General features: G+C 43.5%; 1 protein-coding gene and 1 long non-coding RNA gene across 2 annotated transcripts in view; one reads left to right on the plus strand and one right to left on the minus strand.

Moving 5' to 3' along the window:
* Positions 1–19,899, plus strand: part of HS3ST2 (heparan sulfate-glucosamine 3-sulfotransferase 2) — a 104,500-nt gene that overhangs the window by 51,643 nt on the left and 32,958 nt on the right. The window lies entirely within an intron of this gene.
* On the minus strand, positions 12,001–15,934 carry LOC144578599 (uncharacterized). Its single transcript, XR_013524717.1, has 2 exons — positions 15,809–15,934; positions 12,001–13,033 (listed from the first exon to the last, which is right to left on the minus strand). It is a non-coding gene; the product is annotated as an uncharacterized LOC144578599 (long non-coding RNA).

Genomic DNA, 19,899 nt, shown 5'->3' on the forward strand with positions numbered 1-19,899 from the left:
TGCATAAAATGTGAATAATATAGGAGCAAATAGGATTCAAGTAAATTAGCAAAGATAAATATGCATCTAGAGAATTTAGGGGGACAGGGCGGTGGGGGGGTGGGTGGAAATGTGTAGTAGCCAAGTCGGATTCCTTCTAAGGATGCCAAGAATGTCTTGTTATTGGGATGCCAAGTAATATAATTAAAACGCTATAGTGGGTCAAAAAAGGGGAAAATGCACTATCAAATGGATGATTTTAAATTAGGCATTGATGGAAGTCAATGATCATTTCTGAAAGCAAAATCCTAAATTAGAACTAGAGGATGGTCTTTAATGTAATCAAGAACAATTACCTGACTGGCTCCTTATGTTATGTTTAAGGCAGCATTTAAAGCCTAGAACAACATGACCACAATTATTTAGTATTGTTCTGGAAGGTACAGCCAACGTGACAAGACAAGGAAAGAGAAAAAAAGTCGACTCAAATCTTGAAGAGAAGTCATACTGTTTTGTGATTAGCAGATGATGGCATTGTCTGTAAAACCAAAGAAAACCAACTGACGACCTGCTGGAACTAAGAAACAATTTTGGCAGATGGGAGAATTCACACACACACACACACACACACACACATGCACACTAACCAATTTGACAATATGGTGTGCGTGTGTGTATGTGCACACACATGCGTGTGTGCCGGGGTGGAGGAAAGGTTACTTGCAACAGAAACAAAAATGTTAAATATTTGAATAAACATGCACAAAGAATTTGTATGAAGGCTGGGCACAGTAGCTCCTGCCTATAATCCCAGTACACTGAGAAGCCAAAGCAGGTGGATCACTTGAGCCCAGGAGTTTGAGACCAGCCTGGGCAACATGGGAAGATTCCCATCTCTACAAAACAAAGAAAAATTAGCCAGACATTGTGGCATGCACCTGTGGTCCCAGCTACTTGGGAGGCTGAGGTGGGAGTATCACTGTGGTGATTGTGGAGGTCGAGGGGTGGTGAGCCAAGATTGCGCCACTGTACTCCAGCCTGGGTGACAGAGTGAGACCTTGTTTCAAAAAAAGAAGCAAAAGTTTGTATGAATAAAACTATGAAACTTTGCTAGATAATATAAAGAAAAGATGTGAGTAAGAAGCGGGCCTAGCATATACCTGGATGTTAATTCTCCTCGAATGAATCTATTCATTTTATTCAGTTAAATGGAAACGCCTATTAAAAGAACTCTTTGACATCTAACGTTCATCTAGAGATTGGTGAGACCACTTGGAGAAAATCTGAACATGGAGAGTAAGATTATCATTTTAAAATGTAAGTGTATAGTAATTAAAAGTATAGTACTGCTGTAGAAAGATCAGTGGAATAGAAGAGAAGCTCCATTTTAAAAATAGAGTTTACTGTATGCCAAGGTGGCATTTGAATCAGTGGGAAAGACTTATTTTACAAATAGTGTTGAGACAACTGGCTTGCCATTTGGAAAATAATTCTTCCCTCATATATACCAAAATAAGTCCCAAAATTATTACAGACTTACACATTAAAAACAAAACTGCTTTTTAAGTTATGGAATGATGAAAATGTTCTAAGCATGGCACCAAAGACAGAAAACATAAAGAACAAGATGAAGAAATTGAACAACAAAATATTTTTACATTAGAAAATCACAAAGGCAAAGCAGCCAGCAAAATGGGTAATGGGATATGCAACATATAAAGTTGAGATGTAGATATACTCAACTTGTAAAGATTTATGACATATAAATAAGAAAGAGATAAGCAATCTAACAACTTGGGCAATAAGCATGAACAAGCAACGTGCAAAAGCAGAAATTCAAGCGGACAATCAGCAAATGAAAGAAAAAATGCTTGACTCAGTAGGCATGAAAAAAATGGAGCAAAATAATGATAGCAATTTTTGCAGTTGAGAAACATGAAAAGGATCCACTGTCAATGCTATTATGAGTGTCAATTGGTACAACTGTTCTGAAAGGATATTTTGCCAAAACTTTAGACTCAGTCACATCCAGGGTGTGTTTTTAGACAACAATTTCAAGGAAATAAAGAGTATATGTATATTTAATCTCAGAATGTTTAATATAGTTTTGTTTGACTATTAAAAAATGCAAACAAGAATCTGATATGGGAGATTGGTATGGAATACAATAAGCTCTTGGAAAAGATTTAGTAAATGGATATAAACAACTAATACAGAATATTATCCATTGTATATTATCAAGTTTTAAAAAGTTACAGAATGATGCACTTATTTCATATGATTCTATTTATTTTTTTAAATACTATATATGCACAAAAATCACACAGACACACAAATAAGACCATTAAAAGTCTGGAAGGATTGGCCAGCCGCGGTGGCTCATGCCTGTAATCCTAGCACTTTGGGAGGCTCAGGTGGGCAGATCATGAGGTCAGGAGATCAAGATCATCCTGGCCAACATGGTGAAACCCTGTCTCTACTAAAAATGCAAAAACTAGCTGGGCGTGCTAGTGTGCACCTGTAGTCCCAGCTACTTGGGAGGCTGAGGTAGGAGGATTGCTTGAACCCCGGAGGCAGAGATCACAGTGAGCCAACATCATGTCACTGCACTCCAGCCTGGGTGACAGAGCAAGACTCCATCTCAAAAAAAAAAAAAAAAAAGTCTGGAAGGATATACAACACACTGTTAATAGTGTTTATCCCTCCATGGTGGGATTGATTATACAAGATCTTCATTTTTTCCTTTACTTATTCAATGTGTTATTTCCATGTATATCAGTCAGAGAATGCAAAGTCAGGAAGTATTTTAAAGCCAACAGCAGTTAAGTTTCAGATCCATTTCTGAGCCTGGGCCCTACCCAGGACTGTTGTTAATTTAAAGATAAATTCATCCACGACCGTGCTCTATCTTACAATTCTGGGCATTGATTTGTTTCCTTTTGGCGTTAATTTTGCTGCTGCAGCTTTCTGAGGTCCCTGAGCTGGAGGTGCCTGTTTAACTACCGGTCCTTTGTGTCTCTTGCCAGATTTATTCAGCAGTTTATCTAGTGCTTTTCCTAATTGAATAAAACCTATAATTTCATTTTTAAAATACATGGGACCATTAGTGTCAGTAATTAGACATTAACTAGTATGAAGATGGTCCATTAATGAAGCAGCAGTTTTAGGAGGCTCCACTGGTAGAGTCTATGGGGGAATCACGTGTAAATGCTGTCCCTTGCTGATTTATGATGGGCCTGTTTGTGATCCTCTGAACAGCAGTGGGACCTACAATGAAATTAGCATTTTTCCTAACAGGTATTAAATAGGAAGAACCACAAATGAGATTTATGTTGTTGGTGGAACAGCCCGGACGCCTAGTGAAAAGGGGTGCTCTTCTAACACTAGCCCTCAGAGACAGAGCTGATCCTGACTCTCTTCCTGACAGAGACCTCCCTCATCTGGCCTGCTGGACAAATCATTGAGCAAAAGGTCTTCCAACAGCTATGGGAGGCAGCATGACGTCATGGTTAAAGGCAGGCCTTTAGCATCAGATGGCTGTGGGTTCAAATCCAGCTTTGACACTTTCTGGCTTTGTAATCTTGGGCAAGTTAACTGCCAATTACTTAGCTGGCCCAAGACTCAGTTCCCCAATTTGAGATTATAAAGCAAGCCTCTGTTAAAAACTGTGTTAGTCTGTTGGTTTGTCGTAAATAGCTTTTATTACTTTGAGATACGTTCCATCGATACCGAGATTATTGAGGGTTTTTAGCATAAAGGGCTGTTGAATTTTGTCAAATGCCTTCTCTGCGTCAATTGAGATAATCATGTGGTTTTTGTTTTTGGTTCTGTTTATGTGGTGAATGACGTTTATAGACTTGCATATGTTGAACCAGCCTTGCATCCCCGGGATGAATCCTACTTGATCATGATGGATAAGTTTTTTGATGTGCTGTTGCAATCGGCTTGCCAGTATTTTATTGAAGATTTTTGCATCTATGTTCATCATGGATATTGGCCTGAAGTTTTATTTTCTTGTTGGGTCTCTGCCGGGTTTTGGTAACAGGATGATGTTGGTCTCATAAAATGATTTGGGAAGGATTCCCTCTTTTGGATTATTTGGAATAGTTTCAGAAGGAATGGTACCAGCTCCTCTTTGTGTGTCTTGTAGAATTCGGCTGTGAACCCATCTGGACCTGGGCTTTTTTTGTGTGGTAGGCTCTTAATTGCTGCCTCGACTTCAGACCTTGTTATTGGTCTATTCATAGTTTCGGCTTCCTCCTGGTTTAGGCTTGGGAGGACACAGGTGTCCAGGAATTTATCCATTTCTTCCAGGTGTAAATTAGTTCAACCATTGTGGAAGACAGTGTGGTGATTCCTCAAGGCCTTAGAAATAGAAATTCCATTTGACCCAGCAATCCCATTGCTGGGTATATAGCCAAAGGACTATAAATCGTTCTACTATAAGGACACATGCACACGAATGTTCATTGCAGCACTGTTTAAAATATCAAAGACCTGGAACCAACCCAAATGCCCATCGATGATAGACTGGATTGGGAAAATGTGGCACATATACACCATGGAATATTATGCAGCAATCAAAAATGATGAGTTCGTGGCATTTGTAGGGACATGGATGAATCTGGAGAACATCATTCTCAGCAAACTGACACAAGAACAGAAAATGAAATACCGCATATTCTCACTCATAGGCGGGTGATGAGGAATGAGAACACATGGACACAGGGAGGGGAGTACTAAACACTGGGGTCTATTGGGGGGAATAGGGGAGGGACAGCGGGGAGGGAGCTGGGAAGGGATAGCCTGGGGAGAAATGCCAAATGTGGGTGAAGGGAAGGAAGGCAGCAAAACACACTGCCATGTGTGTACCTATGCAAATGTCTTGCATGTTCTGCACATGTACCCCCAAACCTAAAATGCAATAAAAAAAAAGAAAAGAAAACTGTGTTAGTCTGTTTTAATGCTGCTAATAAAGACATACTCGAGACTGGGCAATTTACAAAAGAAAGAGGTTTAATGTTCCACATGGCTGGGGATGCTTCACAATCATGATGGAAGGTGAGACCGAGCAAGTCATGTCTTACATGAATGGCAGCAGGCAAAAACAGAGCTTGCGCGAGAAACTCCCCCTTTTAACACCATCAGATCTGTGAGACTCATTCAGTAAAATGAGAACAGCACAGAAAAGACCTACCCCATAATTCAATCACCTCCCACCAGGTTCTTTCCAGGACACATGGGAATTATGGGAGTTACAATTCAGGATGAGATTTGGGTGGGGACAAAGCCAAACCATATCAGAAACCTAAAATCTTCAACCTTCTGTTAATGCAGATCAGGGAAGCAAAAGGAGCCCTCTTTCAGGACCTGTGGTCTAGCCCAGGTTGAAGGCAAAGCCTCAGAGCCTCAATCTTAATTTGGGTCACAGACTCCTTGAGAAAATTAGATGGAAATAGCTCATGTAGATTGAGCACTTACTATGAAGTGTTATGCAAACATAGTCTTAAATTCTCACATTGAACTTATAAGGTAGGTATAATTATGAATATCTCTAAGCCTACAGGTGAGAAAACTGAGGCTTACAGCTGGGTTTATACCTACCTCTAGGGTTATGGAAAGTGGCCGATGTGGAAGTTGAACTTGGGCCACTTGACTACAGACTCCTGGCTCCTGACTACATACTGCCCTACTCTGACCTGCTCATGCATATGTTATATACAAAGCAGCATTCCATGGTGTTCTGGACCCCCTGAAGCCCACCCAGGAATGCCTAATAACCTGTAGGGGCAGGAGTAATTCCAGGATTAAAATGTATCCAGATACAACAACTGCTTACCCACTCTCACCCAAGCCAACATCATCTCTTTCATCATGACTGTGTGCAGCTCCTAACTGATTAGTGCTCTGCCCTTCCTCTCTTCTCTGTCCCCAGCAGAGCAGCCCACAGGTCTGCTAAAGTGTAAGTCTAATCATGTCACTCTTCTGCTTCTCATCTCATTCAGACTAAATGTCAAAGTCCTTTCACAGTCTCCAAGGTCCTACATCCAATGCCTGTTCCTATTTGTCTCTCTGATCTCCTCCCCTGCTACTCTCTGTTTTGCCCGTTCTGTTTCAGCAACACAGGCTTCCTCCCTGTCCCCTGGACACAACAGCTGCATTCCCACCCCGGGGACTATGCACTCGTGTTTCTCCTGCCCAGCATGTTTGCTCCTCCGAGAGCCTCGTGTCCAGCTCCTTCACTCCTTCTAAGTCTTTATTCAAACTCCTCTTCGGAGGGAAGTTTTCCCCAGCCACCCCTTGCACAATGTTAACCTCCCCAGCCCTCCATCACTCCTTGTTTTATTCTTGCTGCTTAGGACGTATAACCACCTAATGTGGTTTAACTGTTAGATACAGATGATCCCTAACTTATAACAGTTCAACTTACGATTTTTTGACTTTACGATGGTGCAAAAGCAATAAGCGTTCAGTAGAAACCATGCTTCAACTAGTCATGCAAGCACCCTCTTTTTCACTTTCAGTACAGTATTCAATAAGTTACGTGAGCTACTCAACACTTTCTTATAAAATGGGTTTTGTGAGCCAGGCATGGTGGCTCATGCCTGTAATCCCAGCACTTTGTGAGGTGAAGGCGGGCAGATCACGAGGTCAGGGTCATGAGGTCAGGAGATTGAGACCATCCTGGCCAACATGGTGAAACCCCATCTCTACTAAAAATACAAAAATTAGCTGGGTGTGGTGTTGTGCACCTGTAATCCCAGCTACTCGGGAGGCTGAGGTAGGAGAATCGCTTGAACCCAGGAAGCAGAGATTGCAGTGAGCAGAGATGGTGCCACTGCACTCTAGCCTGTCAACAGAGCAAGACTTCTAAAAAAAAAAAAAGGGAGGGGACATAGTGTTAGATGATTTTGCCCAACCATAAGGTAATGTAAGTGTTCTGAGCATGTTGAAGGTCGGCTAGGCTAAGCTACTATATACAGTAGATTAGGTGCATTAAACGGGTTTTTAACCTAAGATATTTTTAACTGTGGCTTTAGCAGGCTGTAACCTCATTTTAAGTTGACGATCATCTGTACTTTGTTTTGCATCTTACTGTCTGTATCCCCACAACACCACAATCTCCATAGCTCAGAGATTTTGTTTCTGTCCAGTCTATCTCTAGGCTCAGGAACAGTACCTAGCACATAGTAGATGCTCAATAAATATTTGATGAATGAATCAACCTGGCCCAATGCCCTTCTATCCACAGGGGTCTGCGATTTGACAGGCAAAGTCTCAGGGAAGCCAGAAAGACTCCTACGTTGAAGGCAGCTGCTAGTGATAACACCTTGTGGGCTAGAAACCTGTGTGACTCAGGACGCCAGTGTTGGCAGGGAAAGGATTCATTTCTAGGGCCAGGGTGGGCTCACGTGGGAGGTGCAAACAGGCCTGAATAGCCCTGCAGGGAAGTGACCAGGCATGTACACATTGCTTTTGGTACCAGCGTAACGATTACAGATGGTGCCAGTGCTTCTCCAGACAGTCTGTTTATTGTTGATGGAAATGAGATCTGTATACTTTAGATACCCAACGAGCCAATAGTACAGCAGACACTTTGAGATGAAAATTTCAGAACTTGGCTTATAAATCTGCTCTCTACACAGAAGTGGGACAATCTTGTGATTTGTCAACTGAGCATTAGGATTTCAAATGGCAGCCCTCGAGATAAACCCAAGTAAAAGAGTATTTAATAATCTACCTTTCACTTCTCATATCGACCTTAAGGATGATTATTCCAGACTTGTTTTCCAGGAGATAAGTTCCCCCCTTCAATGCATTCTGATTTTTATTGTCATTTACCCAGAGCTTTATCTCCTATACCAAATATAGCAAATGCTCTTGGGTAATATTTGATCCAGAGAAGTTTGTTGGGCTCACAAGGTATTTTGAGGAAAAAAATCTTCTATTGGTTGCCGATTTAAAAATCAAAACATACCAAAAGAGTATAGTTCTGGCTTCTCTTGAAAAATGGAGAGATTGGGCAACACTGGACCTATATTCTTGCTTGTTAATGATCAGCTGGAAAGAAATGGTTTCCTCTTTAGATGGGGTACACCCTCTAGGGTTTCCCACCAGCCCCCACTGCACTCATCTATTACCTGCCTGACCCATGTAAGTACCTCAAACAGCAACTCTGACATCTACTGCAGGGTGGTGAACTGCCTCACTGAGGATGGAGAGGGAGCAGTGTGGACCCCAGAATACAACATTCTCCCTAACATTATCCTAGAGAAGCCAGAACATGGACTTATGTGGCAATCTGCTTCCCTACCTAGAGCCCTCACGTTGGTTTATAAGAGTCACGTTGTATAAAAGCTATTTATAGGCCTGGTGCAATGGCTCGTGACTGTAATCTCAGCACTTTGGGAGGCCGAGGAGGGTGGATCACGAGGTCAGGAGTTCAAGGCTAGCCTGATCAATGTAGTGAAACCCTGTCTCTACTAAAAATACAAAATTAGTGAGGTGTGGTGGCTCATGCCTGTAATCCCAGTTACTCAGGAGGCTGAGGCAGGAGAATCACTTGAACCCAGGAGGCGGAGGTTGGAGTGAGCTGAGATTGTGCCACTGCCCTCCAGCCTGGGCGACAGAACAATACTCCATCAAAAAAAAAAAAAAAAAAAAAAGGCTATTTATATAATGACTTTCAGACTTTCAACCCTAGAATTGAGATCTCTGGCTGAAAGTGAGGACTCTGGAGCCATAAAGCCCAGTGTCAAATCCTGGCTCAACCCCTCACCAGACATGTGACGATAGACAAGTTTCTTAACCTTTCAATGCCTCAGTTTCCTTATCTGTAAAGTGATGATAACAATAGTTACTAACAGCCAATTGTATTGGGCTACAGTTGAGGATTAAATTATTCATTTAAAGCATCCAGAAAAGTATCTGGCATGCAAGAAGTGGTCAAAAAGTGTCTGCTGGCAGAGGAATCCTCAAGTGTCAAGAAAACAATCTACCTTGGGAGCCAGCAGAGTGGAGTTCAAAGCGTGGCTCCATCACTCCAAGGCAAAACCAGCATCACTGCTTTGAGCCTCACCTTCAGTATGTGTGGAAGCAGAATCGATTTCATAGGTTGTTAAATGGGAGTGGCAGAGGCAAAGGAAACCAAGAATTCTTTAAACACCATGCTCGAAGGCTGGAACACAGCAGACATTTAAATGTTCCCTAAATCTTATCTCACTTTAATGACAAGTTTCTTGAACCATTTTCTCAACCTCTAAACCTGTTGGGTAACAGATAAACTAGATTTGAAGAGAGAGAGAGCTCAATGGGAGATGGTTTTTTGGTTTTGGTGCAGGAATTTTTGAATATACGGTCGAACTTTACAAGTGGCCCTTGAGGGATGTTCTGGGCAGATATCCTAGTCTGCCAGGATTAGGCCTAGTCTATCCCTGAAACCTCTGATGGAACAAAACCCATGTGTTTCAGTTTGCTTTTGTTGTGTAACAAACAACCCCAAAACTTAGTGGCTTAACACAACAGCCACTTATGGAGCCCAGCAACTTTACCGGACGGCAGTTTGGCTTGAGTTCACCTGGGCAGTTCTAGTCTGAGCCTAGGTTAGCTGAGCTTGACTGGGTTCACTCATGCATCTGGGATCAACTAATGAGTCAACTGTGGGTCGCTGATGGATGGTGGCTTAATCCAGAGTGCTTGAGATGATAGAGGCCCCTCTCTGAGTGGTCTCCCATTCTCCAGCAGGCTTACCTGGGATTACTCAGTGGAGATCATGGGGTTCCAGGAACAGTAGGAGGGCAAGCTTCAGTGCACAAGAACTTTTCAAGTGTCTGCATGTGCCATGTTTGTGACTGTCCTGTTGGCCAAAGCAAGTCTGGAGCCATGTTTTGAGTGAATCTGGGAGGGCACTACCAGAGGGGGTTAATACAGGAAGGGGACTTCATGTAGCCATTTTTGCAAACAGTAGACCCCTTCAGGATCATAAGCTAAGCTAGAAAACTGTTCCTTCAACTTCTAGTTGTCAGCTGAGCACTGGATTTCAAATGGCAGCCCTAGAGATAAACCTAAGTAAAAGACTATTTAATAATCTATCTCTTGCTTTTCATATCGACCCTAAAGATGATTATTCCAGGTTTATTTTCCAGGAGATAAGTTCAGAAGGAGAGTTTTCTGCCTCCACGTCCCATCTGCAAGTTCTCAGATTTGTGTGGAATTTAATCACTGGCAACTGCACTAACCAGGCTTCCAGCAAAGCTGAGACGCAGCTGTCCTCGAGCCTGGTTTCACAGCGATCCCTGTCTGAGTCTCCCAACCCATGCTTCCCTGGGTGGCCTGGCTTGACCATGGGCAGTGGGCCCATATGGCTGTGAGTCTGTGTCTCCTGGGTGCCAAACTCTGCCAGGGCCATATGCTGTCTGGAATGAGGCATTATTCACTGTGAGTGTCATTGCTGAGAGCTGGCAGAGGCACCTGCTGCGGCTAGAATCTGTTACAGTCAAGACAGTTCTGGGAGCTGCTACGCCTCCAAGCCCCAGGAAGCCGAACCATTGACCCAATGACAAATCTCCCGGTTCTCCTCAGATTCCTGGATCCTACAATTCCTAGACCATTAACCTTAAAGGGTTGCATCACCCTGTGTGGCTCCCCCAGGGCTGAGTCGATACAGTGGTCAGGACTCTTCTGCAGCTGAGTGTTTGGAGCCTGAGGGTCAATCCCAAATCACATACAGGGAAGGGCATGGGGGCCAAGGCTGCAGGAGCATGCCCTCATGGGACATTCCTAATAGGGACAATCCTAATAGCAGCTAGCATTGACAGAACACACAGCCATGTATTGCTTAATGATGGGGACATGCGCTGTGAAATGCATTGTTAAGACATTTCAGTGATATTGATGATCCTGGCCCTGTGCAGGCCTATGTTAATGTGGGTGTTTGTGTCTTAATTTTTAACAAAAATGTTCAAAAAGTAAACAATAAACTTTTAAAAATTAAGAACAGAATAATGGTTATAAAGATATGCAGAAAGTATTTTTGTATAGCTGTACAAAAATATTGAGCTAAGTATTATGACAAAAAGGTCAAAATGTTAAAAAAAGTTTTTAAGTTTATAAAGTAAAAACGTTATCCTGAGCCCAGGTTCCCATATGCACTTGTTATTGAGGAAAGAAAAGTACTTTTTATAAATTTGGCGTGGCCTAAGTGTACAGCATTTATAAAGCCTATAGTCACAGGTACAGGAATGTCCTAGGCCTTCACATTCACTCGCCATTTGCTGGCTCTCCCAGGGCAACCTCCAGTCCTGCAAGCTCCATTCATAGTAAGTGCCCTATGTAGGAATACCATTGTTAACCTTTTGTACCATACTTTCACTGTTCTTTTCCTGTACTTAGGATACACGAATGCTTCCCAATGTGTTCCAGCTGCCTACAGTATTCAGGACAGCAACATGCTGATAGGTTTGCAGCCCGGGGACAATAGATGATACCATATAGTCTGGGGGTTGTGTAAGTACATTCTATGACGTTCACACAGCAAAGTTGCCTAATGTCACGTTTCTCAGAACATATCTCCGTCATGGAATGACACATGTCTATAGATAATATTGCATTCCTTTCTTCCCCTCCCAAGTTAAAAACCCATTGAGTCAAGAGTCAGACAAATGGTCATCAAAATGTCAGCTATAACAAACTATGCATCCGACAAAGGACTAGTAACCAGAATCTACAAGGAACTCAAACAAATCAGCAAGAATAAAACACATAATCTCAACAAAAAGTGGGCTAAGGACATGCATAGACAATTCTCAAAAAAAAAAAAAAATACAAATGGCCAAGAAATATATGAAAAATGCTCCTCATCACTAATTATCAGGGAAATACCACTCAAAACCACAATGCAATACCACATTACTCCTGCAAGAATGGCCATAATTTTTTAAAAATTAAAAAATAATAGATGTTGGCGTGGATGTGGTGAAAAAGGAACGCTTTTACACCGCTGATGGCAGCACCACTGCTATGGAAAACTAGCACAACCACTGTGGAAAACAGTGTGCAGATTCCTTAAAGAACTAAGAGTAGATCTACCATTGGATCCAGCAATCCCACTCCTGGGTATCTACCCGGAGGAAAAGAAGTCATCATATGAAAAAGACACATGCACATGCATGTTTATAGCAGCACAATTTGCAATCGAAAAAAATAAGGATCCAGCCCAAATGCCCATCAATCAGTGAGTGGATAAAGAAAATGTGGTGTGTGTATATCGAATATATATGCGCCATGGAATACTACTCAGCCATAAAAAGGAACAAAATAATGGCAGCTGCTGCAATCTAAATGGAGTTGAAGGCCATTATTCTAAATGAAGTAACTCCGGAATGGAAAGCCAAACTTCATATGTTCTCACTTATAAGTGGGAGCTAAGCTATGAGGACACAAAGGCAGAAGAATGCTACAATGGACTTCAGGGACTTGCGGGGAAGGATGGAAGGGGGATGAGGGATAAAAACTACACATTGGATACAGCATACACTGCTTGGGTGATGGTGCACCAAAATCTCAGAAATCATCACTAAAGTACTTATCCATGCAAGCAAACACCACCTATTCCCCAAAAGCTTATTGAAATAAAAAATAAATGTAGCTATATCACTGGTGAAGGTGGCTGGGCGATAAGACTTTAGTTCTGAAGTCAAAAGAGCCTGCTGGTTAGACTCACCCACCTGGTCACCAGAATAATTGGGTGACTGCAGGCATTCTCCAAAGAGCCCTCTCTCTGCATGGATGGCATAGAGGAGAAGAAATACCTTTGTTTGAAGCTGGATAGTCCCAGCAGGCTTGACAGAAAGGATTGCTGACCATGGCATGCTTGGTGACTTCTCCTAAATTTGCCAACCAGTTGACTCAACACGAGCAGACTGGTTATAAGTGGACAGGGAAATGGAGATTCCTTCTGACACACTAGGTTGGCCCGGATACTTGCTGCAGAGTGGAGGACACACATCTTTCTTTTATTGGTCCATCAGATTTTCACCTGGACAGAGGAGAGGATCTGAAAATCCAAGAGAGTTGTCAGACCATGACTTATACTGAAAAGGGTGCAGGTTGGTATCAACTTGGATTTCATCCCAGATCTACCCCTAACTCCAAAGTACTAGGCACCCAAATTATCCCACAAAATGTGTCATATGGTGTTTCACTCAGCATTCATTAGCACCTGATATGAACCAGGCACTGTGCTAGGCATGGCAGTAATGAAGAGGAAGAAGGCAGTGTCTGCTCTCAAGGTGTTGTTTGTCCTGCCAAGTAAGACAGTGCCATGTAATGAGTGCAACAAGATGGGTATTACAAGGTAACCAGGAGGCAAAGAGAAGCAAAGGATGAATTCTTTCTTGCATAGAGGGGGATAATGAGGGCTTCTTGGAGGAAGTGAGGCTAATGCTGATATCTGAAGGTCAAGCAGCAGCCTACCCACAAGGCAATGCTAGGAAGCATGCTCTGGGCTGCGATGTGTAAAAGTGTGTTAAGTGCTGGGAGAAGCCTTAAATATTCCTGTATTTTCAGAGTCCAGGCTATGCAAAGGGACCTTTCCAGATGTGGAAAGGTCCAAGTGCACCACTCAAATATATTTAGAATTTATCGGGTACATTATAATGTCTTAAACTTCTGTCATTTATGCAGCCCCTTAGTGATTTCTTCATATCACCTACCTGAGTTTTTTTACTTAAAACTTTTTAGAAGGCCAACTTTTTAACACTGCAGTAAATAGAAAACAGGGGTCTTTTTGTCAAAGAAATAAGTGCAACAAAACCCAAATGATGTTACTCAATTCTGATTAGACGCTGTTGCCTGCTGAAGGCTCGAAGCCTGAGATCTGCCTTGTCTTTGTTAAAAAGGGATATTAGTACATGTTGGAGACACACTAACACTAAACTGAGACCGTCCTCAACTAAGGGAGGAGTTGGAAGGGATTAACCATCTGGGTCTGCCATGCAGGGTTAGTTGATGCTGGGCTCACTGACCACCCAAAAGCATCCTCCCTGGAAGCGGGGGAAACCACCGAAGGACATGAAGCAGGGGCCTAACATGGTCCAAACAAAAGAAATAAATACACTATAGAGCATTTTAGAAGGTGGTAAGTGATGCAGAGAAAAGCAAACAGAGTTGAGGGTAAGGGGTACTAAGGGAAGGGTGTTGCAATTTTAGACAGGTGGTCAGGGAAGTCCCCCCGAAAGAGCAACATTTGAGTGAAGACGTGAAGTAGGTGAGGGAGGAGCCAGGTGGATATGTGAGGGAAGCACTTCCATGCAGGGTGGACAGGTGGAGAGCAGGTGCCAAGGCCCTGGGGTAGGTGGATGCCGGTATGTTCAATTGCAGTGAGGCTGGAATGGAGTAAGAGAGGGGGAGATGACTGGAGACAAAGTCAGAGAAGTTAGGGGAACAGCGCAGAGGGTCTCCGGGCATTTGTCCAAAGCCCTATCTACATATTCCTGCAACCATCTTAGGGGGAGAAAAGTGAAAAGGTTAGCTGTCCGCTTCGTGCTCTCTTTTCATGGGCTGAGCACCCACCTTCATAAGTCAGTGCCAGGGTCATCTGTGCAGACTGCCTGGGCTCTGGCTGCAAACCCAGCAACAGTGCTGTGTCAAACTCAGCAACAGTACTGTCATCTCTGTCTACACATCTCTGTCTACAACCCAGCATCTCTGTCTACACAGCCCCAAACTCAGGCTCTGTTTTCTGAGCATATAGCCAGTCCCACTGATTATTTCTTTGGATTCCAACAGAATCCACCAGGTGTTTCGGCGCCTTGTAGATGGCCTCTGGAGCCTTCTTATTGCTAACACCCCGTGGGAAGGACTGCTGATGTCACGAGTCCTCCCACCTCCAGAACTGTTACTGGGCTCTCCAGGGGAAGGTCACTGAGCTCTTCTGAGGACTGTGTTCTTGCCAGGTGTTCTGCACATGCCCTTGGAAAGATAAAGGCAGATAGTGGATGGGTTGGGGGTGTTGGGCACATTCTGCTTGGGGGCATCCCAGTTGGAAATCCACCTCAGGAATCAGACACTGAGTGCATGTGACCCGAGTGAGGTGGCCTCACTTTACATGAGATTAGTTGTGTCTGAGGTGTGGCAAGGGAAGGAAAGGAGCTCTGAGCTAATGAGATGCGTTCCCGGCAGCATTAATGCAGCTGCACACCCAGCAGGCATTGCCATCCATCAGTCTGTCAGCCTCTCTGGGGGCCGCTGGAGTGTAAATTAATCTGGAGGTACCAACTCCACTGCTGAATTCTTCCTTCAATTTGTTTGTGTCTGAAATTGTTCCCTGGGCTCCCAGAGAGGATAAGGCAGTCACTTCTGCCTTCTGCCATCAAAGCATGGGGATTTTTCATGACCATGAACCCCAGACTGGACTTGGGGGCCGCTGGCTTGGGAGGGACACTGTGATTTCCAACCATAGACTGGGCAAATCATGGTGAGAAAGAACAAGGAGCCTCTGAAAATGCACAAAGCTCCGTGAAGCACAGAGCTCGGCCTCTGGGACTATTGAAGAACATCCTGCTAACCTAGGTACTGGAGAGTAACCAAACCACACGAGGAAAGGTCCATAGCTGCTCACTCTACTATCTTGATTTGTCTTCTTTTCAATAAGTGTGGGAGCTGGCCGGTGGCCGGGGGTGGGGGGCTCATTCCTGTAATCCCAACGCTTTGGGAGGCCAAGGTGGGAAGGATCACTTGAGTCCAGGAGTTTAAGATGAGCAAGAAGGACAACATAGCAAGACCCTATCTCTAAAAAAATTTTACAAATTAGCTAGGTGTGGTGACATACCTGTAGTCCCAGCTACATAGGAGGCTGACGTGGGAGGATGGCTTCAACCTGGAAGGTCGATGCTGCAGTGAGCCATGATCATGCCACTGTAATGCAGCCTGGGTGACAGAGTGAGACCTTGTTTCTAAAAATAAAATAAAGTTAATTTAAAATTAAAAACTGGGGAATAAAACCTTCAGTAACAGAAAGTATAGACAACAGATGTATACACTCTGTCACCTAGATATATACATCTGTTGTCTATATTTTATGTTTTACCTGTCTAGTATCCAATCCCCTATTTGACTGGTACCACTTTGATTTTTCTTTAGGGAGCCTTTTGTGCCATGTGGCCCAGGCCAAGTGTATAATGCTGCCCTCCTCCCACAAAGATGGGTTCATGACCTGGGCTAGCCACTCAGGGTACTCTGTGCCCCTTGGCCATTGAGATTTGTTCAGGAATGGCATGTGACTCAAAATGGGTCAATCCAAACCTCCCTAAGTTACAATCTATGGACTCTGGTAGAAATAAGTATCCTTTCCTCTGGGATCAAGCTGTGAGGATTATGTAACCCAAGTGCCAACAGACACCTTTGCCAGTCACCTGGAGGGAGCAATCTGCAAAATGAAACCAACATACAGAGAAGAGCAGAGTCGAGTGATGGAGACAGAGAGCCCCAGGGACACTACTGGATGCCTTAGATCTGGATGGGCTTGAGACTGGATACATCGTTGGATTTTCACCCTATCTGTGGCAATACATTCCATTGTTGTTTGAGTGAGTTTGAACTGAGTTTCCATCACTTGCAACCAAAGGACAGATCTCAGTTCAAATCCTAGCTCTGCCAATTACTAGCTCTATGATTCTGGGATAGCACATCTCTCATCTAAAGTCACTTCCCTCATCTGAAAATTAGAAATAATCACAACACGTGTCCTGTAGGGCTGCTGAGAGAGTTAAAATGAATACCTATGAATGCTTCTGACCACTTCTTGACTTCAGCAGGTAATCCATGAAATGCTGGTTCCCAGCCAGCCATGGTGGCTCATGCCTATAATCCCAGCACTTTGGGAGGTTGAGGTGGGTAGATCATAAGGTCGAGAAATCAAGACCATCCTGGCCAACGTGGTGAAACCCCGTCTTTACTAAAAGTACAAAAATTAGCTGGGCGTGGTGGCGTATGCCTGTAGTTTCAGGTACTCAGGAGTCTGAGGCAGGAGAATCGCTTGAATCTGGGACATGGAGGTTGCAGTGAGCTGAGGTTGTGCCACTGCACTCTAGCCTGGTGACAGAGCAAAACTCTGTCAAAAAAAAAGAAAAGAAAAGAAATGCTGGTTCCCTTCCTTCTCCACTGCTGAGCATTGAGAAGACACTCTGCATACTGCTGGGTGGACAGACACTGGCACTGTCAGGAGGAGATAGGGCTGAGTCCATGTGGTGACTGCACGCTCTGAGGGCTCTCCTAGGTCTAGGTTCCTGCTCTGTCTCTACCTTTTTTTTCTATTTCCCCATCTCCTCTCAGTGTCCAGAGGGCTCCATGCTCTAAAGAGGGTTCCAAAATCCACACCCAGCCAAACTGGAATGGAAAGAGCCAAAGGAAACCAGTTGAGAGAAAGTAGAGCTTACAGGAAGCTGAGAGGAGTGGGAACAAAGGTGTCAACATGGGGCAGATGATTCTCACGATGGAATCCTAACTTCTCAGCAAGATGAGGACAGGAGGGTTTCCGGGAGCCTTGAGAAGCTGGAGAAGACTCTTCACAGCATTTAAGAGACTCATAACTCATAACAAAGGTTCATAGGTTATTTAATTCTGGGCAAGATTCACAAGGACAAGAACTGGGGATCCTTTGCTCACTTTTCTTCTCCCAGCTTCTTCTCAGGTGCCTAGAATCGAACAAGTCTTTTGTAAACATCAGCAAAAGAAAGAAGAACTGGCCAGTGACTGAAGTATGCAGGCTGCAGACTGGCAGATAGTAGCCTGAAGAATCAGGAGATGCAGTTTATTTGGCCCTTATCATATTTGTTTGTTTGTTTTTTGTAGCTGTTGATGTTGTTTAAAATCATTTGCCAACATTTTGTAACTGAGAAATTTTGCATGAAATCTTTATTTCTTATTTCACATTTAAAAAATGATATACAAAGCCAGGTGTGGTGGCTCACAGTTGTAATCCCAGCACATGGGGAGGCTGAGGTGGGAGAATCCATTGAGCTCAGGAATTTGAGAGCAGCCTGGACAACATGGTGAGACCTTGTCTCTACAAAAAATTTTTAAAACTTAGCCAGGCATGGTGGTGCACACCTGTGGTCCCAGCTACTAGGGAGACTGAGGTGGGAGGGCCAATTGAGCCTGGGATGTTGAGGCTGCAGTGAACTGTGATTTTACTCCTGTACTCCAGCCTGAACAACACAGCAAGACCTCATCTCAAAAAATAAAAAATGATATACATAGGGTTTCCAAAAGAATCTTGGAGATCAGTGAGGGAGTGAACTTAGCGATGTTAAGATTCCCAGACTGCCAGGCACAGTGGTTCATGCCTGTAATCCCAGCAGTTTGGGAGGCTAAGGCAGGTGGATCACTTGAGGTCAGGAGTTTGAGACCAGCCTGGCCAACATGGTGAAACCCCGTCTCTACTAAAAATACAAAAATTAGCCAGTCATGGTGGCATGCGCCTATAATCCCAGCTACTCAAGAGGCTGAGCTAGAATTGCTGAACCTGAGAGGTGAAGGTTGCAGTGAGCCAAGATCGCGCCACTGCACTCCAGCCTGGTGACAAAGTGAGATTCCATCTTAAAAAAAAAAAGGATTCTCAGATTGTAACAACATTCCTGCTATCTATATCCTCCATTTGGGGAAATTCAGATCACAGTGCTTGAAGATGATTATAAAGTGCCAACAGATGCCAATTCCCAAGCACATGGGCCATTCTTTCCTCCTCTGAGAACCGCAAGATGAAACAAAATCATTGTAAAGAAGCTCAGGAAGTGTCCCACCAGCCCAGCTGTATCAGACAACTATTGTCCATAACATCAGCCCTGCAACTCAGTCTAAGGGTTCATACCCTTTTAGAGAGAGCCAGAAAAAAACTGGAGAGGCTAGAAGGGCAAGGAAACTAAAAAAACAGGCCCAGTGAGAAAGAGCTGAATGAATAGGAGCTATTTTGCTGGGACAAAAGAGTTATCTAAGATAGAAGTATTTGAAAGCTGCTATGTGGAGGAGAAATTGGGTCTGTGCTACATAGGGTGGGTAGGAAGTCCCAGAATCCACAATTAGCACAATCCAAAACCAAAGTGAGCTTTTAGAAAGTCTCTGTAGTGGCCAGAATAACCAAGTAAACGGTTTCTGTTTTTTTGTGTTTTGGTTTGTAGGTAAAATATTAGATGATGGCTAAACCTTACACTTCCCTTCAGTTGAGATTTGAGGTTAACAATTCATGCCTCTCTTCACTTTCTGGTTCTATACAAGTTTAAAAAATAGGTGCAGGTGGAAATTAAAATATAATTTCTACTTGTATTCCTGATCAAGCTAGATTGAAGACTGCCTCTGGAACTCAAGGCCAAAATTAGGCATTCCATAGCTACCTCTTAAACTTGACTTTGGGATCTGCCTGAAGGAAAAGTTGAGGTACCCACCCAGCCATCCACAGAGGAGATCTAGACCACTCTCACCCTCTTTGGGGACTCTTAAACAAAAATTATAAATGTAGTTTCCAGACTCACCTCTAGATATCAGAACAATTGGGTCCTACTCAATGAGGATAAAGGCTTTAGCATTTCTCTGTGATGGGCAAGTCACAGAGACAGAGGAAAATTGATAGACCCAGGGTCTAGAAAGAAATTGAGCTATGCTTGACCCAGATTCCACCATGTAAATGTGAATTATGACATCTGATACCTACAGAGTGCTTGTGATGAGCCAGGGACCATTCTTAGGGCTTTACATGATCTCATGCATCTCATTTTATCATCTCATTGAATCCTTGCAACAGCCCTATGAAGTTTTACTACTACTGTCTCTGTTTTGTAGCTGAAAACCCAGGGAATAGAGAGGCTAAATAACTTGTGTAAGAACACACCAGTTAGAGGTTGGGCTGACTTTTAAACCCAGGTTCTT

This window comes from Callithrix jacchus, chromosome 12 (assembly GCF_049354715.1).
Source record: "Callithrix jacchus isolate 240 chromosome 12, calJac240_pri, whole genome shotgun sequence".
NCBI lineage: Eukaryota > Metazoa > Chordata > Mammalia > Primates > Cebidae > Callithrix > Callithrix jacchus.